At 50.9% G+C, this 21,369-nt stretch overlaps 1 pseudogene; it reads right to left on the minus strand.

Moving 5' to 3' along the window:
• LOC135405218 (zinc finger protein 729-like) overlaps positions 1-21,369 on the minus strand; it is a 285,000-nt pseudogene that overhangs the window by 22,338 nt on the left and 241,293 nt on the right.

The raw sequence follows: 21,369 nt of genomic DNA on the forward strand, positions 1-21,369 counted from the left end.
TACATGTTCTTGTACTATTCTCTGAAGCTTTGGTCCAATAAGTAGAACAGAATGAGCACAGATCATTTTGGATGTTGGTAACTTGTTAGCAGGCCCAAATTTCTTAGTTAACTCTTTTGGGCCTGGCCTCCTGTTTCAGCCTTGCCAGGACTTGGGGTGGTGGCAGGTCTCCTTGGGCCAGGACTTGCCAGAGGCTTTCCCTCAAGAATCCCAAGAGGAGGCAGGGAATGCTGAGCAGAGCAAGCCCTGCCCGGATATCCCATCAGGATGACACTGTTCTAGGGGGAATTCACTGTATCTGCTAACTCTTCCTGACTGGCTTAATGACTCAGCCATGGTGTGTCCCTGTCACTCAGATCCCTTCTTGGCCACACCTGATGTTGTGATTCGTGTGACTGACCATACCTTTACCATCCCTGTAAGTAATCCTTCTTATTTTAGTTGTCATGGCTGAGCTTCGTGAACGAAGATTTGGGGAGGGCTCTACCCAAGTTTGTTGCAAGCGCGTTGGTGGCTAAAAAGGCCAATACAAGATAGGCATGTCCGGTTGCAAAAGGCACAGCAGAAAGACTCCTTAGGTGGTATATTCTGCAAGGCAAGATTCTTTCTGCGTTGTCTTTTCTCCTCAAGGGTGATCCGGCATGCTTTCTCGAAAGCATCAGCAGCGTTATAGATGGTGTGTCTCCAGGCCTCACGATTGGAGGCCAGAGTAGACCAGTTATATTTTGATCAATATGGCCAAGGCTGAGATGTTGTTTCAGGGAGTCCTTGTATCTTCTCTTTGGGGCTCCTCTCTTGCGGCAGCCGGTGGCAAGTTCACCATAGAGTACGAACTTAGGGAGGCGGTGGTTGGTCCTTCATCCTGGAGACGTGCCCTGCCCATTGCAGCTGTGTTCTCAGCAACATGGCCTCAGTGCTTGTGACTGCTGCTTGTTCTAGAACAGATGGATTGGTCACATCATCTGACCAGTGGATGTTTAGGATTGTGCAAAGGCAGCGCTGTTGGAAGCGTTCTAGGAGTCACAGGTGGTGGCGGTAGATGACCCATGATTCAGATCCGTATAAGAGAGTGGACAACACTATGGCTCTGTAAACACTGATCTTGGTGCTTTTCTTCAAGTGTTTATTTCGCCAAACTCTTTTATGAAGCTTTCCAAAAGCTCTCTATGCCTTTGCTAACCTGTTGTCTATCTCTGTCAATCTTACCATCCGAGGAGATGAGGCTGCCTAGGTAATTAAACTGCTGAACTGATTTGAGTTCTGATTGGCCAATGGTGATATGGGGATGATGGAAGACTTACTGAGGTGCCAGTTGATAGAGAACTTCTGTCTTCTTTAAGCTGACTTCCAGCCCAAAGAGATCAGCAGTATCTGCAATGCAGGATGTTAAACGCTGCAGAGCTGCTTCTGTGTGGGCAACAAGGGCGGCGTCATCAGCATAAAGCAGCTCCTGGACAAGATGGTTTAAGGTCTTGGTGTGGGCCTTCAGTCACCTTAGGTTGAAAAGGCTTCCATCAGTACGGTATCGAATGTAGATACCATCCTGATCATCGAGGTCTGCCGTGGCCCTTTAGATCATCCTGCTGAAAAAGACTGTGAATAGGGTTGGAGCGAAAACGCAGCCTTGTTTCACACCATTGGTTATTAGAAAGGGCTCAGAAAGTTCATCGCCATATCTGACTTGTCCGTGCTGATCCTCGTGGAGTGAGATGATCATTTTAAGGAACTTCGAGGGACAACCTAAACATTCCAAAATCTGCCACAGACCTTTTCTGCTCACAGTGTCAAAAGCCTTGGTGAGGTCGACAAAGGTTACATAGAGACTTTTGTTCTGTTCCCTACACTTCTCTTGCAGTTGTCTGAGAAAAAACACCATGTCTGTGGTGCTCCTGTTGGCTCTGAAACCACACTGACTTTCAGGTAGCATTCCTTCTGCTATAGCAGGTATTAGTCTGTTCAAGAGTATTCTTGCCAGGATTTTGCCAGCAATGGAGAGCAGAGTAATACCAGGGTAATATGAGCAGTCTGATTTAGTACTTTTCTTCTTATACAAAGTGATGATGACTGCATCTCGAAGGCCTGATGGTAGTTCGCCTGGTTCCCAACAGCGCACCACAAACTCATGAAATTTAGCATGGAGTGCAAGGCCCCCACGTTTCCAGACTTTGGGTGGAATTCCATCAACCCCAGCTGCCTTGCTGATTTTCACCTGCTGTATGGCCTTAAGGGTTTCTCCTAAAGTGGGGGCAGTATCCAATTCATATTTCACTGGTTGTTGTGTGATGGACTGAATTGCTGAGTCTTGGACTACACAGTTGGTGCTGAAAAGAGTCTGAAAGTGTTCAGACCATCGATTCAGAATGGAGGTTTTATCTGTTAGAAGCGTTTGTCCATCAGCACTGAGTAGAGGGCTTTGGGCTTGGTATGTAGGCCCGTATGCTGAATAAAGGACTATCTTCTTGTGTATACATATTGATGCCTTAAGCCCCTAATGGTTTTCATTTTTCTAATATTTGTAAGACTTATGAGTTTTATAAGTAGGTTTAAAAGCAGAAACCCCTTCCTTCTTTGTCCCTTGTCCCTTTCCCTTTCTCCAGTACCCTTGTTTATACATTCCCTAACCCTCTTACCCCATTCTGTGCTCCCCATATCAATCCTGCCTCTGAATACAGCAGAATTGTTTAGTCTTTTGTCAAGGCAAGGCCTAGACAGTTGACAGAACAGCATATCAGGGCCTAAACCACAGAGTACGGTCAAAAACTAGGTAACAATGTGCCCTTTGTACTCTGATGAAGCTGAAGATGATGAAGTAGGTGGTCCCAAAAGACCCCAGACCCAATTCTCAGGGGGAGGGCCAGGGGCGGTCCAGAGGAAGGGCCAAAGGGTGGACACATCTGGGATTGGATGGATAATGTTATAAAAGGTAACCTTTCGGACACGGCCGGCGCGCGCGTCTATATCACCTATTGCCTTGGCAAATAAACCCTTTCATATCTCACCCCTAATTAACTGCTCCGGAGATTTTTTTCAGAACCAAAATACACCGGCAACAGTGGTGGAACCCGCACGGGGAGAACTGGACCGGGGACTTCTTCAGACTGGAATTTTCATCAGCAGGAATATTCCTCAGCAAGCCGGCTTTTATCTGAGAGAAATTCCCGCCGGTCTGAGAAGCCCAGCTCCACGGAACCCACGAAAACAAGCACGGAGCATAGAGGTGAGATAAGGAAACGGTACCTATCTGGTTAATTAGCAGCTGCGGGAAAGTTTTGTGTCCCGGGATAGGGGGCACGGATTCCTGAAAATTTTGACTTGGGCCCTCGAAACAGTCTAGAGAGTCAATTTTCAGGGGGAGGCGAACGGGTTGGTTCGCCAATTACCCAGGTCAGGGCGGGAGTTCAGCCTAGGGGCTGTTCTGGTTTTGGAGGGGACGCCCTCCGGTGCTCTGACGCTGTGGGAGAGCCGGTGGGGCTCTGGAGTCGGTGTGACTCGGTAAATAGCTGAGAGGTTACGTTAACAGCCTCGTGACCTAAAGGTTGTCATCTCGAGACCCAGTGTGTTTGACTGGTTTGCTTCTGTTTTGCAAGCATGGGTTGTGTGGATTCAAAATTTAAGATCCCTAAAGAAACCCCCCTTAGTTTGGTTCTAAAACACTGGAAAACTTTAGCTGGTTCTGAGGCACCTTTAAAGAAGGAAGAGCTGTGTAGGTTGTCTCTAAATATTTGGCCGTTGTTTGGACAACTGAGAGGGATAGCATGGCCGAAATTTGGTCCGTTTGAACTCAATACAGTGCTTCGATTGATCTCGCTTCTTCATGTAGAACAGAGGTGGCGAGAAATTCGATACGCAGAGTTGTTTTTGTTCCTATTAACACGTCCTGGATTGGGGGTGGAAGATAAGAGAAACGAAAGCTCAGAAAGGGCAGAAAAATCGGAAATAGAGTTAGAAAAAGAGGGAAAAGATCAAGTTAAAACTACCCCTGTCTCACGAGTTTTATTTAAAAACACGGGGAATGGTGATTTAAATGTGTTAATGTCACCTAATGAGAGAACAAACAGCCCGGGAGAGGCTAGAGATGCAGGAGAAGCTGCCCGGGGACCAGCCCCTGCTGAGCAGGCAGGAGCCATCGGCGGACCCCCTGGTGTGGATTTGGCTGCACCGGGAGGGATTAGGCAAATTAAAGCCTCTGGAGAAGTTAGCTCAGGTCCAACGGAAGTGAGTCCTGTCGGTTTAGTTGGAGTACGCACAGAGGTGCAGGTGAAATCAACTTTTGTTGAAGCCGCTTTCAGCGCGGCAGAGCAGAGCGAAAGTTATGCAGACGCTGCGGGGCTGGCTAGCCCAGAAATAACATCTAGTTTGATTGCAACAAGAGAAACAGCAGGAGAAACTCCTGGCCCCACAGGGGCAATGGCTGCGGAGTCTGCCCTGTCTGTTCCACCGAGCAGGGAAGCAGTCTGTAGCTCTGCAGCAGCTGGCAGCTTTGCCAGGGTAGATAAAGTTGTCATAACAGCGGCAGAAGTGAGCTCGAAAGTAGAGAAACTAGTAATAACTGAAGGTGATAGTTGTACCGGTAGCAGTGAAGAGAAGGCGTCGGCCCCAAATGTAGAAGTGTTTCTGAGAACGAGTAGCCCAGCACCAAGGATGGGTGCTCAGGCAGCTGGTTTTATCGGTGGTGATAGCGATATAAGAACTGTTAGAACGGAATTGCATGCCCCAAGTGCAAGGGATATGAACTGGTCCAAAATGTATGAAACCAGGCAAAAGGCAAATGAGTCGCCCACAGAGTTTTTGAACAGATTGAAAGATGTTGTTAGAAAATATATTGATATTGATTTAGAATCAGACGTGGGAAAGAAACAGCTGGCACGCTTGTTTGTGGGACGGTCCACAAACGATATAAAAAAGAAATTATTAGAGATAGCTTGGGCAGTATACCAGAACAGAGAGCAGAAAGCTAGTACGGTGGGCGGTGAGGCGATTATAAGAACAGCCATTGCCGCGGCAACAGAACTCCCGGCTCAGAGAGCAGGGGAGGCTTCTAGAATGGCCGTTACCATGGCGACAGAACTGGCTGGTGCCGTGAAGAAAAAAGTGTTGCCTGTGTGTGATACAGTGAGGATGCGTGTGATGGAGAAAGCGAGATTAGAGCAGGGAGCGATCCCGAAGCTTAAAACTGTGGCGAGCACAATGAAGCGAAGACAGGAAAAGCTAGTCCCAGTTGTTGCTCCGACCAATGAAGAGGTTTTGGCTCCTATTGGTATGGTCCAGGCAGAGACAGCAAATGCGAGTACCAGGAAGGCTATGAGACCGTTGAGCGTAGCAGCGCGCGAGAGAGATGGGGCCACTGACTTTGCAGGGGTGGCGGGACCCAGCTCTGCCCTTGCTGCTTCGGGAACCGCCCCAGGTGTGGCAGGCGTGACCAGAGGTCGGGAAGTAGCAATGACACCGGGAGCTGCGAGAAAGGCTAGAACAAACAGAATAGATGAGAGTATAGAGCCTCCCCTATCCGTACGAGCTGGCATGGGGGGAATAGTTCCTTCCCCTGTAACATCTAATCCCACGCAGGCAGCTGCAGTGGATGCGAGTGTCGTGGAGATTTTAAAGCCACCCGACGACTTTACAGTTGTCATAACAATAAAGATGCCTGCTCCCATAACAAGCGGAGCAAGGCCGAGAGCCAGAGCAGCCAGTGCCCAACCTACCCCAATGTGTAGGAAAGGAAGGAGAAAATCACATGACCGTCGCAGGCACTGGCACCGCTCTGCGAGTGCCGGGGCAGCGTTAACCACCAACACACAAAGAGTGAGTCCAACTGTGGGACAGTTAAAATCTAGATTTGCTACAGGAGCTGCTGCCGCCTCCGCAGACAGAGCGGGGGCCGTAGCAGGGGCAAAGGCAAATTATTTCCTGGCTGTGGCCAACACGAGTGGAGCAATTCATAACACCTTAGCGGCTGTGAGCAAGAGAGCGGTGTCAGTAGCTAGAGTCCCAGTCCAGTCTAACACAGGACCCTCCGCTCCCCCCATCAGACCGAAAGGGGGGAAGGGAAGACAAAAGCAGTATAAATTCCCGGCGAACACAAAAACTAAAATCCGCTGGTGCAATATATGTCATAAGGTAATAAGGTGATGCTTTGAAAACTGTGAGAACTATCTAAGGGAAAAGAAACTATTTACTAACCCTTACATCTTCTATCTTTTAAAACTGCCGCAGGCTCATAACCTGTGAAAGAATATTTCCTACCCTAACTCACAAAAGGGGAATACTGATCTATTTTAAATGTAAACTAACAATGTGTCAGAAGTTAAATGTTCACAGACAGTTTGTTCCAGCAAACAACCCTGGAAGCTGTACCACTAAAATTCAAACTGAGATGCCATGAGAACAACTTTTATGCAAGAGTAGACACATGTCTCAACTGCAAACGCAATACACCAGACCAAGAGTGAGTAGGTAAAAGCCTTCTGACACAATTGAAATCAGTTTGCACTAAAAGGTGGTACAGAAACGTATACATATACTGTAATTATTGTGTTTCTTTGTCACTTACTATTTTATATTGTTTTAAGCTTCGCTTTTTGTTAGCTTAATTGCTAAGAATTGAAGGCTTATATTGCTTTTGCTTTTGTTACATGAATTGCTTCGAAGCCTACAATGTTTGTACTTGCACTTATCTTGTTCCAACAAAAATTTGTAAACATCTATGTCTCTCTGCAGCTTGTGGAAGAATTTCTCCTAAAAGCAGTTTGATGAAGGGTCCGTAAAATTTGCATGTGATTGTGGAATCTGTTTATCTTTTTAAGATGCTTTTTATCTAGTGTCATCTAGGAATGTGTGTGAACCTGAATTTGCAAAGAAAGTCCTACACTGAAACAGAGGACGGATAAGAAAGTGGCATCAATGCTGTAGTGAAAAGCAGCGGAGCCAAGAAAGCACAAAGTGACCCTTTACCTGGATGCCATCACAGCTTCTGTAAAGCAGCGGTACTACTCTAGCAGGTTCAACGCTGCATCATGAGAATCCTGCTTCTGATTGCTAACCAGGAATTACAGCACTGGTTTTGTGAACCCTCCAATAAGACCCAAAATCTGGCTTGCACCATTGCTTACAATCCTTGAGACAATCCGGTAACATCGTTGTTGGAATAATAGGTTTAAGTTACTTAAATAGTGTACTAAAAATGCTTTCTTAACTTTATTGCTTGGTTGATATTCCCATATCTATAAATGTACCTATTTTAACAGGTGAGGCAGCTTTTATCCATGGAGGCAAGGAGTCCCTGTAAGACTACTCCATGAGGTAAAGATGATTGACTGCAGTCTGGGACAGGTTGGAACAGGACAACCTGCCCCCGGTAAGGCCTAGAATTTGTCCAGAGAGTATAAGCTCTCTGCGGTGGGCTACTGGCACTGCCAGGGTGCTGTCTGCATCCAGACGCAGTCTGCTTCAGGTAAGCTCTTGACTGGCCTATTATATCTGTGACTGGCAGTTAATCGCTTTATTTGATAAAAGCACAAGCTCCTCTCTCAGAAGATTGAAATGCAGGAATTCCAAGATCCAAAATTCCTGTGAAATTGTCATCAGAGAGTCACACTTCATGGACTCCCTAGTTGCATAAAGAGGTTTATCTGTAGAATTGTTTAATGTTTTAAGATCTGCTTTGCAGGAACTGCAAAAATACATCATGTCACCTAAGCCTGTGAAGCTAGACACTCCTGCTCATCTGTTCCAGCCCAAGGACTAAGTTTATGTTACACTAAAGACTGAAACTCCTGCAAGCCAAATGGAAAGAACTGTTTTTAAGTCCAGCAGACCATCTCCAACGTGGACAGTTATCATCAAGGACCCTGAATTTCATCCAAGAAGAAGAGAAACCTCTGTTCCTGAGACGAGTAGAACAGCAAGGACTGTTACAAGAACTGTTAAAATAGTGTTTAAGTTTGCTTTTCTTGTTTGTATTGCTTAGTATGGCCAGGAACTATGAATTAAGTTTAAAGCCTAAATTTACATTTGGCTTTAGCAAAATGCACCAAACATTCTTTATAAGTGAGTGCTGAATTTGCACTACGGATTTGGCTGAAATTTAGCAACAAGTTTAAATTGCATATTGGTAATTCTTAAGATGTTTCATTAAGTCTATTTTCACAAACTTACTTCATGGTTACCAGGCTAAATCTGAATACTAGTGTAAAAACTGGATAGCTTATTATATAGTTGCTGTAGGTGTAAGTAGTAGAGATTGGACAAAGACCTTTGGGTTTTGTCCAGTCTCTAAGGGGGGAACTGATGCCTTAAGCCCCTAATGGTTTTCATTTTTCTAATATTTGTAAGACTTATGAGTTTTATAAGTAGGTTTAAAAGCAGAAACCCCTTCCTTCTTTGTCCCTTGTCCCTTTCCCTTTCTCCAGTACCCTTGTTTATACATTCCCTAACCCTCTTACCCCATTCTGTGCTCCCCATATCAATCCTGCCTCTGAATACAGCAGAATTGTTTAGTCTTTTGTCAAGGCAAGGCCTAGACAGTTGACAGAACAGCATATCAGGGCCTAAACCACAGAGTACGGTCAAAAACTAGGTAACAATGTGCCCTTTGTACTCTGATGAAGCTGAAGATGATGAAGTAGGTGGTCCCAAAAGACCCCAGACCCAATTCTCAGGGGGAGGGCCAGGGGCGGTCCAGAGGAAGGGCCAAAGGGTGGACACATCTGGGATTGGATGGATAATGTTATAAAAGGTAACCTTTCGGACACGGCCGGCGCGCGCGTCTATATCACCTATTGCCTTGGCAAATAAATCCTTTCTTATCTCACCCCTAATTAACTGCTCCGGAGATTTTTTTCCGAACCAAAATACACCGGCAACAATATATATACACACACACTGAACAGAGTGAAAAAGTTGAAGTCTACTCAACTGTTGGTCATAAAGTGGAATTAAGTTTAGGAGAAAACATAACCTAATTAGGAGGTTATGAAAGGCACATTAGTATGTGCTGGAAAAGTAATTTTTATATATGAAAACTATTTTATGCTTTATATTATCTGTATAATACACAGTCTTACACAAACAAACCAAGGATGTGCATGAAGTTCACACTAAAGCTCTGTACTATATTTATTGCTCTCTGTGATCAGTGCTGCATTCAGGTTACATTTGACCTGCAGATGTAATGGAACCTCAGCAGAGTACAAGAGGGCAATCAAGAAAATAATGATCTTGGGGTGGCAAAGAGGTTTCTCTACATTGCTTTTCTGTGATGAAGAAATCACTGTCCCAGACAAATCTTTGCAGGTGACAGGCTTGAAAAGGAAACACCTTCACAGCCAGAGCCAGGAGATCAGAAACCTTGCAAAATTCAACTGCAGCCAATGTGGAGGAATCTGACTTAGTCTTGGTTTTAAATATGACTAATACTCCTCTTCCTTTAGCAGATGCACTAATTCATTTCTATAACCTGCAGCCTCCCCCAAAGTGCAGAAACTCCAAAAGTGAAATTTGTTGAAGCTGAACATCAGATCAAAAGCTTCAGGCCTCTTCCAGCACGATTTCATCAGCTCTGCCTCCTCAAGAAGTCAGGAAAAAAAATACAGCTACATGAAAAGTAAATGAGCAGCTTTTTCTGACTCTGAAACCAGAAAATAATGACATGAAACCCAGATCAAATGCAGCACTATCACTTGTCTTTCCAAATGCCAGCATTAATTCTCTCTCTTGCAGCTCCCAGAGACTTGTCATCCTGATTATCCTCCCCATGCCGTTGGGGGCATTTTTGGAGCCAATTTACACCTCTAATATTTTTTTCTCTCCTGGAGAGAGAACTGATTTTGCTTGCACATTGTAATCCTTTCAGAAGAACTTTTCCCTTTCCCCCCTAGTTTTCCTCACTTGTTGTTATTACTTTTTCCCCTTAAGTTTAAAAATTAAAGCCTTTGCTCTGAAAGAGGGTGAAGGAAGAATGACGAAGCTTCAAACCAAGGAGAAAAACCTTAAAATCCGAATTTCCATGAGCAGCACAAGTCTCCTCCTGCATTAATGCTGCCTCACAAAACGGCAATGGCCTCTGCAGGCAGCTGCCTAAAAACACCCACGGCTCCTCAGGAAAACAGAAATGCAATTGTTATATTTCCCCCCCCCCCCAAAGATTTAATTTTTCTCTCTTTTCATTCAGCCCCTCGGTGACTCCCGAGAGCCCTCTGCAAAGCCATACACTGACTTTTGGAGGAGCTTTTGGACACCCGCTGGGATTCTCCCCCGCGCTGCCGTGGGGCCCGTGGGTGTGTGAGGGGCTGAGGGGTCGAGCGCCTGGACACTGATAAATAAATATCGGCACGCAGGGATACGGGCCCGCCCCCGCCGCGCTGCGCAAACGGCGCAGCAATACGCAAACGGCGTAAGATGGCACCGCTGGCGGCAATGGAGCGGCGCTACGCAAATTGCGTAAGGGGCTGGCAATGCTCGCCGCGCTACGCAAACGGCGTAAGGGGGGTACTGGTAATGGTAATGGAGGGAGTTACGTAAGTTGCGTACGGTTACGCAAATGGCGCAAGGGCCCTGCCTTTAGCGCTACGCAAATGGCGGAAGGACCCCGGTGGCTTCCTAAGGGCTCGCAGACCTTTCCCGGTTCATCCCAGTCCTCTCCAAAGGGCTCCCAGTCCCTTCCTAAGGGCTCCCAGTCCATCCCAGTCCGCCCCAGTCCGCTCCTAACGCCGCTGCCCACAGCCCTACACAAACGGCGTAAGGGGCTCTGCCGTTGCCCACAGACCTACGCAAACGGCGTAAGGGGCTCTGCCGTTGCCCACAGACCTACGCAAACGGCGTAAGGGGGCGCCGGTAACGGCAAGGGAGGGGAGCTACGTAAACTGCGTAAGGCTACGCAAGTGGCGTAAGCGCCCTGCCCTCAGCGCTACGCAAATGGCGGAAGGGCCCCGGTTCCTTCCTCGGGGCTCCCAGTTTATCCCAGTACCTCCCAATCCTTTCCTAAGGGCTCCCAGTTCATCCCAGTTCATCCCAGCTATCGCCGCGTTCTCGCGCTTCCAGAATTTTCTCCCTCCGCTTCCCAAATATAAAAGGGACTTTCTGTGCTGACCACCGAGCCGGGAGCGCTGACGGGCTCGGCGCAGGGGCCGTGTGGTACTTGGTTTCTCTACAATTCATCTTTTATACTGAAGGGGGAAAAGAAGGAAGGGAGCTGCTCCTGCCAGCATGCCAATAATCTTTTGCAAAGGACTCGAGCTCTCAGACCCAATTAGTCCTCCAGTGAACCATTTAGCTGCTGAAATAAATCCAGTCCCAGGCACAGAATCAGCAGGATTTGAGACAGAAAAGCCTGTGTGGGTACTCAGGGCATTGAGCTCATGCAGATTCGTGCACAGATGCAACTTGGTACATTTTAATACTGAGTGCTTTTGATACACAAACTGGCCACTGAAACTCCCTCGGGTCACAACGTGCAAAGGTGGGACAGCTTTATCCAGAACACATAGACCACACAATTTCTCAAAGCTAGATCAGAATCTGTGCCAGCCTGTGGTGGAACCATGAAAGCCACCCACAGGAGTTGCATTTCCCATTCGGATATCAGGTGGGGACAAGTCCCTGCCACAGGAATGGTAAATCCATGGTGGGGTGGGAAGGGCCAAGATGCTGCCCTGGCAGAGAAGGGTGGATGTGCCACTGCCACATCTCCCAGCAACGCTGCTGTGGGTGGAAAAACACCATTAAGGTGGGACAAAGTCTAGGAAAGCAACTGCAGAGTCTGTCTCCTCTAAATGTGATGTCTCCCTCATCCAGACACAAAGCCATGCTTTGGACCTCCCTGCACCAGTCTTGGATTTCCAGCTCCTTAACCGCATCAGAACAAGACCAAAAAAATTACTTCTTTTTATATTCTTGTAGTGAGTTGGCCCTGGCCAGATATCAGGTACCCACTAAAGCCGTTCTCTCACTCTCCCTCTGCAACTGGGCAGAGGAGAGATACAAAAAAACCAGCTAAGAATTCCTGAGCAGAGATAAGAGCTGGGAGAGGTCAGTGACTGATCACCTTCATGGGCAAAACAGACTCCAAGTGGGAATAGTACTTAAATTTATTACTAACAGGATAAGAGCCAAAGAGTGAGAAATAAAAGTCTTAAAAACACCTCCCCCCCACCCCTCTTTTCATGTTCTCCCTCCTCCCCCTCAGCGGTGCAGGGGGACGGGAATGGGGGTCACTGTCAGTTGTTTCTGCCACTGCTCAGGGAGAGGAGTTGGAGTCCTTTCCCTGCTCCCATGGGGTCCCTCCCATGGGAGACAGTCCTTGATGGACCTCTCTGTCGTGGGTCCATCCCTCGGGCAGCAGCTCTTCCCAACCTGCTGTCCCATGGGTCACTCCTCCATGGGGTCAGTCCTTCACGGATGAGCTGTACTGGTGTGGGTCCCCCACAGGGGCCATGAGTCCTGCCCAGGAAAAGCCTGCTCCAGCCTGGGCTTCCCTCTCCACGGGCTGCAGCTCCCTGCCAGGACCCTGCTCCATCCTGGGCCTGCCACGGGGTCACAGCCCCCTTCCTGCATCCACCTGCTGCAGCGTGGGAGCCTCCATGGGCTGCAGGGGGGTCTCTGCACCCCGATGGTTTCCCATGGGCTGCAGGGGGGTCTCTGCACCCCGATGGTCCCCCAGGGGCTGCAGGGGGGTCTCTGCACCCCGATGCTCCCCCAGGGGCTGCAGGGGCACAGTTGCCCCACCCTGCTCTGCCCCACGGGCTGCAGGGCCTCAGCTCCGGCGCCTGGAGCACCTCCTGCCCCTCCTCCTGCCCTGCCCTTGGGGTCTGCATTGCTGTTCCCATGTTCTCACTCCGCTCTTTCCTGGCTGGAATCCCTTCTTTTTCTTAAATATGTTATCCCAGAGGTGTTACTGTCACTCCTGACTGGCTCAGCCTTGGCCAGAGGCAGGAATTCCATCCTGGAGCCGGCTGGCATTGGCTCCACGGGACAGGGGAAGCTTCTGGCAGCTTCTAACAGAAGCCAGCCCTGTAGCCCCCCCGCTACCAAAACCCAGCCACAGAAACCCACCGCACCCAGTTACTTCCACTTGCCCCAGGATGGTTCCAGTTTCCATCAGGATGATCCCAGTCACTCCCAGTCACTTCCAGTTTATGCCAGTTGCCTCCAGCATGCACCCTGTCACTCCCAGTTACTCCCAGTTTATGCCAGTTGCCTCCAGCATGCACCCTGTCACTCCCAGTTACTCCCAGTTGCTTCCAGCAGGATCCCAGTTGCTCCAAGGATGTTCCCTGTTGCCTTCCAGCATGGTCCCACTGGATCCCAAATCCCCCCTGTGTAGTTCCAGTCACTCCCAGTTTGATCCTGCTCCCTTACAGTCACTCCCACTATGATTCCAGTATGGTGCTGGTCACTCCCACTATGATCCCAGTCACTGCCAGTCACACCCAAGAGGATCCCAGTTGCCCCCAAGGTGGTCCCAGTTGCTCCCAGTCACCCTCAGGATGGTTCCTTTCACTCTCAGGGACTCCCAGTCTGAGTCCAGTATGGCCCCAGTCACTCCCAGTCTGAGTCCAGTATGGCCCCAGTCACTCCCAGTCACTCCCTGGAGGATGCCATTTGCCTTTTGCATGGTCCCAGTTGTTCCCAGGATGAGTCCAGTCACTCCCAGTATGATCCCAGTAACTTCCAGACACTTCCAGTATGAAGCTAGTTTGATCCCACTCATCCCCAGCATGGCTGCAGTCCCTCTCACACACTCCCAGTATTATTGCAGTCACTCCCAGTAAGACCCCAGTATGACCCCAGCAGGGGCCCAGCTGCCACCAATATGGTTCCAGTTGCTCCCAGTCACCCCTACTATGGTTCCAGTAACTCCCAGAATGATCCCAGTCACTCCCAGCCACTCCCTGTATATCCCAGTTGCCTCCAGCATGCTCCCAGTCAGTCCCAGTATGATCCCAGTCTCTCCTAGTAGGACCCAAGTTACCCCCTGCATGGTCCCAGTTGCTCCCAGTCACCCCACTGTAGTTCCAGTCCCTCCCAGTCTCTCCCAGTACAGCTCCAGTATGATCCCAGTGACCCCCTATATGGTGGCAGTCACACCCAGGATGAACCCAGACATTCCCTGGCACTCCTAGGATAAACCCATGTGCCCCCAGCAGGATCCCACTTGCTCCCAGTCACCCCACTAGAGTTCCAGTCCTTCCCAGTAGGATTCCTGTCACTCCCAGTCTCTCCCAGTATATCCCAGCTGACCTCAGCATGCTCCCAGTCAGTCCCAGTACACTCCCAGGCAGTCCCAATATGATCCCAGTCACTCCTGGTCTCTCCTAGTATATCCCAGTTGCCTCCAGTGTGGTCCCACTCACTCCTGAATGCTCCCAGTAGCTTCCAGCATGATCCCAGTTGCTCACAGCCACTCCCAGTCACGCCCAGTGGGGTCCTAGTGCCTCCCAGTATGATCCCAGTCACCTCCAGCATGATCCCACTTGCTCCCACTATATCCCAGTTGCGCCAACATGGTCCCATCTGCCCTCAGAATGCTCCCAGTCACTCCCAGTATGACCCCAGCCACCTTCACTGTGGGCCCAGTTGCTCCCATTATGATCCCAGTTGTGCCCAGCATGGTCCCCGTCGCTCCCAGTTCCTCCCAGTGTGATCCCAGTAGCTCCCAGTTGTCCCAAGCATAGAACCAGTTGCTCCCAGTATGATCCTAGACTGATCCCAGTATGATCCCAGTACAATCACAGTTGCCACCAGTATGATCCCAGTGACTTCCAGACACTTCCAGTACAAATCCAGTTTGATCCCAGTCATCCCCAATATGGCTGCAGTCCCTCACACACTCCCAGGATTATTGCAGTCATTCCCAGTATGATCCCAGTATGATCCCCATTGCCCCAGTTCTGGTCCCAAAGCATCCAGTCCAGATCTTGGTGTATCCCGGTGTCCCCCCTGTCCCCCCACCCCGGTGTCACCCCCTTTTCTCTCCCCACAGAGCTCCTGAGCTGGCGGCGGCCGCAGCCCCTCCCCGGGGCCTTGGGCCCAGCCTGGACCCCCCCCCGGCCCCGCGAGGATTTTGGGGGATTCGTGTGTCTCCCCCTCCCCTGCTGCCACTCTGCCTCCGCCCGTCTGCTCCCAGTGTTCCCAGTAAAGCTTCCCAGTTCTCCCCAGTCCCGGTTATTGGGGGGCAGTGGGGGAGAGGCTTGGGGGAATCCCAAGGGGTGGAGCTGAGTTTGGGGGGGGCAGAACAGGCCCTGGGATGGATCAGGAATGGGGACCCCCGTGTTCCCCCTGTGTCAAGCCACTCTGGGAGGGTCCTGGTGGGGCACCGGCCCCTTAAAAGGCACCCAGCTCACCCCAAAAGGTGCTGGGACCCCCCCTAAACCTGCACACAGGCCCAGGAGAACCCCCCAAACATACTCAGAGCCCATCCAGGACCCCACCTGACCTCTTTTTTTGGGGTGGTGGGACCCCAATCTGAGTTGGATGAAGCTGGGGATTGAGGGGATGAAGTGGAAGATGTGAGAGGAGGGGAAAAATGGGGCTTGGGACCCCCAGAGAAATCCGGGGGGGGGTGGGGATTGAGGAGACTATGAAAAAGTGGAAGGAACAGGGAGAAGGGTGGAAAAGGCGGGTCTGGTGGGGCAGATGGTCCCATGGGGGTCTTTCGGCACAGGGGGGTTGGCAAAGGGTGGTGGCCCCCCTGAGCTCCCAACTTCCTGTGGGGTGCTGGGGGCTGATGGATCCAATCTCAGCCTTGGATTATGCCAACAGTTTGTTTAGAGGAATTACAGGGGTGTGACTGAACCACTTTTGTTCCCCAGGTTTTAACGATGGCAAATCAGATCTATTGATAGAAAGGAATTTATTTAGAGATACAAATGATCAGACAAAAGATCTTCAGCAGAATTATTTACTGCACAAGACAAACACTAAAACTACCAGGAGTGCAGGATAAGATAGGACAGTGCTCTACACTAAAGCAATTGTTGAAGCAATTCTACTCAAGCTGGCAAAAAAGCAATAATTCTTAATTAGAGATGGATGGAACTCCCCCAGACCAATGCTCGTGGGGAGATCTCTGCTCTCATCCTCCAGCAGTGACCTTGGGGGGGTCCCCAGCCAAGGCAGGAATCTCCACACACCCCTCCAAGAAGGGTTCTATTGGAAGAAGCTTCCCCTGGGAAAGGGGACTGGCCCTTTGTGGTCGAAAGGGATGGACTGACAGTCACTGGACTCCAGGGGTTGCCTAAACATCAGGGGGTTCATTCGGGGTGGAAGCAGCGGCTGAAGCTCTTCCCACACTCGGAGCACTGGTAGGGCTTCTCTTACTGGTGGGTCCGTTGGTGTTTGGTCAAGGTAGAGCTGTGGGGGAAGCTCTTCCCACACTCCCCACACTTGTAGGGCCTTTCCCCGGTGTGGATGCGCCAGTGGGTGCTGAGGTGGTAGTTGTGCTTGAAGTCCTTCCCACAGTCAGTGCAGCAGAAGGGCCTCTCATCCGTGTGTGTCCGCTCATGCCTGTAGAGATGTGAGCTGGTCTTAAACCTCTTCCCACATTCCAAGCACTTGTAGGGCTGTTCCCTAGTGTGGATGAGCTGATGGGTGCGGAGGCTGGAGCTGTCCCTGAAGCTCTTTCCACATTCCCCACACGTGTAGGGCCGTTCCCCAGTGTGGATGGCCTGGTGTCGGATCAGGTTGGAGCTGTTCTTAAAGCTCTTCCCACAATCATTACACACGTAGGGCCGTTCCCCAGTGTGGACCTGCTGGTGTTTGATCAGGTGGAAGCTCTGGTTGAAGCTCTTCCCACATTCACCACATGCGTAGGGACGTGCCCCAGTGTGGATCTGCTGGTGTCGGATCAGGTGGGAGCTGTTCTTGAAGCTCTTCCCACATTCCAAGCACCTGAGGGGCTTCTCTCTGCTGGGAGGCTGCCCAGGGACCACCAGGTCAGAGCTCCCCCTCAAGCTCCAGCCGCCTTCCCGGCACAGGCTGGCTCTTTCCTCCTCAGAGCACCCTGGGATGACTTTGGAGCCCCTCCTGCGGGGGGATCTCCAGCCCTTTTCCTCCCCGCTGCCTTCCTGCGCCGTGGAGCCCTTCAAAACGGCCTCTCCCACCAGGGTCTCACGGGGGGATTTGTCCTCTGGGCTCTCCGTCCTCAGCTCGGGGCCTGGGGCAGGAAGCAAGAAGGACAGGGAGGGAATTTGCCTCCGGCCCACAGGGAAGGCCAAGGACATCCCCCCAACTCCGGCCCCGGCAGGACGGCGGCGCCAGCGGGGTTGTCCTGCAGCCGGGGCCATGCTCGGCTGACAGAGCCAGCACAACACCCACCCAAAGGGACACTGACTTCCTCCTCACCTGCCTGGGGGGCCCAAGGCATCTTCCTCTTCCTCGCAGCCTCCTCCTCCATCCGCCCAAGCTTTGGGAATGAGAAATCCTGATGGGGGGAAAACAAGGGCTGAGCGCGTTGGCTTGGGGGTTCCTCCTGCCCAAGTCCATCTCTACAACTCACCAGGCATCCTGTGTCCATAAAAACCTCCAAAACTCCAAGATTCAGCCCAGAAAAACTGAAGCCACCAACAAGATTCAGGCAAAACCCCCTCAGAAATAGCAAGAAAACCCTCACCACCCCGAACTGCAAAAAGTTGAGATTCAGCTAAAAAATACTCCAAAATATGAAGGTTCAGCCCAAAAAAAGGTGATGGGGACTGATTTTAACCCTCCAGCAGGAGAGTTGTTTGATTTCAAGCTCGTCTTCAAGGCGCGGCGTGGGATTGGAGCCTGGGCTCTAATTAACCTCTCCTGTGCTTACCAAACAACAGGAGCTGTATGGCCAAGGGACAAACTCTGTGATCCCTGTCAGTGTCCATGGCCCCTGTCAGTGTCCTTCAGGGAAATTGGGAGGAGGAAATGAAGAAACCGGTTTGGAACTAAACTGGTGTTAAAGTGGGAAAAACCTCCTTCCATGGAAATAAAACTTAGACAGTTTTTCCTGGGCTGAACGAGCTCATTCAGAGATGAAGGACTGGGACTTCTGTCAACACCTGTGCTGGTTTCTTTGGACACTCGTGTTCCTTCAGAGAACCCCTGGAAACACTCTGCTGTTCACTCCCAGTGCCACCAGTGCCTGGGTCCTGTCTGCAGCAGCAGATTGCAGTGGGACGGGAGAAATGCTTTTCTGAGCCTCTGGGCTGGACACAGGCACAGCCTGACCCTGAACCCAAGGGAAACAAAGACATATTCCATGGCTTTAGCTGGACCAAGGGTGGGGGGGTTTCCTGAGGGCAGCACTAACCAGACTTTTGTGTGTGTGTGAGACAGGCAGAACCACAAATGCCTGCACAGCCCAGAGCAGTCAGTGTGGGGCTGTGCTTGCTGCTGCAGAGACCCCCAGGGGACAAACCCAGGCAATAGTTTGGGTTTATTCCTTGCTCTGTGTCAGTGCAATAGAATGTTCCACAGGAGCTCTGTCCCCCTCTGTGGCACTGGGTGGCTCAAAGCTGAAGAGAGGGGGGGGTCAAGTGCAAGTTCCCTTCTGAAGTGTGTGTCCCTAAGGAGGACACTTGCCTTATTATTGCTTATTATGTGTAATATCTTATAGATCTATCATACAACAGCTAAGGATGGATTCTATAGAATATGTGCCATATATATGATACAGAATATATCTGATTATTGCTTTATCTGTCTGTCCAGACAGATATTGTGTATGAAGAGAGATTGTATTTGAGGAATATGTTCCTCTCTATACCCTGTGAGCTCCACTCCCAAGGCCAGCAAATTCCTGAAGCTCCCACTTCTGTGCCCTGCAGGTTTTGGCAGATTTGCAAGAGCAGGGGAATCATTCCCTGCAGCCCCTTTGCACTGTAGGAAATGGGAGCCCTGTGCACATCCTGCTGCCTCCAGATTCCATTCTGGGTGTGGGAAGGACCCTGTGGGGAGCAAAGAAATGCCTGGTTCTGCAGGAGCTGCAGATGCTCAAGGGGCAGCAGGACCAAGTCAGGGGCCTGGGGGGCTTTGGGGTCCAGGAGGGTCCTGAAGGAGCTGGGGAGGGGCTTTGGGGATTGGGGGTACAAACCAGGACAGACCAGTACAGACCAGGACAGACCAGTACCTCCTCACTGCTCCCCATATCTCTCCTGGAGCTGGGCCACCTTGTCGTGGGACACCTGATCCCCCCCCAGTGCCCTCCCAGTACAGCCCAGTGCCCCCAGTACAGCCCACTGTGTTCCTGTCCCAGGGTGTGGGTGATCCCTCTTTGGGGGGGGTTGGAAGGGATTTGAGGGGGAGCTGGGGGAGATTTGAAGGGATCTGGAGGGGTTGCATGGGGATTTGGGGGGGTTTGGGGGTCTCTGGGTGTATTTGGGGCAGTTAAAACAGGTTTTGTGGGCATTGGGGCATCAAAGGGATCTGTGGGGGGAGGAGATTAAAGGGAAAATTGAGGTTAAGGGACATTTGGGGGGGTTAAAGAGGCCTGAGGGGGGGAGGGGCTGCACCAAGAGCAGGTGATTCCTGAGACCCTCCCTGGTGTCCCCGAGACCTTCTTGGTGTCCCCAGATCCCCCCTGGACACCCCGAGACCCCCCTGGTGTCTCCAATGTTCCCAGGACCTCCCCATGGCCCCAATTCCCCCCTTGACACCCCCAATTCAACTGTCCCCAAACCCCTCCCCACTGTCCCCAAACCCCATCCCTGATGTCCCCAACCCTCCACCTCACCCCAGGAGCCCCCACTGGACCCTCTGACCACAAAAACGCCCCCCCACACACTCACAGAAAGGCCAAGGGCATCTGGGGACACAATGGGGACAGTTGGGGGGCTTTGAGGGGCACTGGGTGATTACTGGGGGATACTGGGACACACTGGGGGGAAACAGGGGGCACTGGGAGGGACTGGGAGGTTACTGAGGGACGCTGGGAGGGCACTGTGAGGGACTGGGGAGTTACTGGGGGATTACCAGGACACACGGGAGGACACTGGCAGGTTATTGGGCCATACTGGGGGTTACTGGGTGCTCACTGCAGGATCACTGGGCCATCCTGGGGGGCAGTGGGAGGTCACTGGGACACACTGGGTGGTCACTGAGGGGTTACTGGGCCATACCGAGGATCACTGGGAGGTCATTGGGATATACTGGGGGCACTGGGATCCCCTTACTCGGATGTGGTACATCTCCCTTCCCGGATTTTGAGGGGCATCCCTAGGACCCCTCCCCTTGCAGATGGGGGACCCCCTGAACCCCACTGCTGGGCTTTAGAGGACACCTCAAAATCCACTCAAAACCCCTGAAATCCCCCCCTCGACCCATCGAAACCTTCTCCAGGTCCCCTCAAATCCCCTCAGAGACCTCATCCCTCCCCCGGACCCCCCAAACCTTCTCAGTGACCCGCAAAACCCACCTGGGACCCCCCAACCCTATTCAGGGACCCCCCACTCCCCCTCAGGGACTCTCAAAAACGTCTGGGACCCCGTAAACCCCCTGGAGACCCCAAAACTAGCTAAAAGGTCCCCAAAAATCCCCCAGGACCCCCAAGCCCCCTCAGAGACCCCCAAAGCCCATCTGGGACACCTCAAATCCCCTCAGAAACCCAAACCCCCTCGGAGACTCTCAAACCCCTTCAGAGACCTTCAAACTCCCCCTTGAGTCCCCTCAGGACACTGAATCCCCTCAGGGACCCCTCACAAAGACCCCGGGAACCCCGGAACCCCCGCGCTAAACCCTCCCGAGCCCTCCAGCCTTTCCACCCACAGCCGCGCTCCCGAGGGGATCCCCAGACCCCGCTCTCGCCGCCCCCCCCAGCACTCACAGCTCAGCGCAGCGGACGCCGCCTCTTCCCCACTCGTTTCCACGCGGACAAAATGGCGCTCGCTCTGCGCGCGCATCGTCCTTAGAAACCCGCCCCGCAGCCAATCAGCGCGCGGCCACGGCCCCTGCCCGCCCTCTTTGGGCTTCCGCCCCGCGCGGTGCATTGTGGGAGTTGTAGTCCTTGCGGCGAGACAGGGTAGGACTTTTGGGGTTTAGTTTTTCTCTCTTTTATTATCTCCTTTTTCTTTCTTTCGTTTCTTTCTTTCTTTCTTTCTCCTTTTTTTATTCTCCTTTTTTTCTTTTTTCTTTCTCTTTTTCCTTTTTTTTTGGTCTTTTTTCTTTGTTCTTTCTTTTTGTTTTTTTTTCTCATTTTTTCCTGTTTTTTCTTTTTTTTTATTCTCTAAAGTCTAGACAACTTTAGGAATAAATTTAAAAGCCAACACAGTGCCACACATGTAGGATGTGAACGTAAGGAAGTAGTAATGAAATCTTTGGCAAGACTGTGCTCACTAATACTTATCACATCATAAATATCTGCTTTCTTAAAAATGTTAGAAGACAGTCGATCCAGGGAATAAAACTTAT

Source organism: Pseudopipra pipra, chromosome W (assembly GCF_036250125.1).
Source record: "Pseudopipra pipra isolate bDixPip1 chromosome W, bDixPip1.hap1, whole genome shotgun sequence".
Taxonomy (NCBI): domain Eukaryota; kingdom Metazoa; phylum Chordata; class Aves; order Passeriformes; family Pipridae; genus Pseudopipra; species Pseudopipra pipra.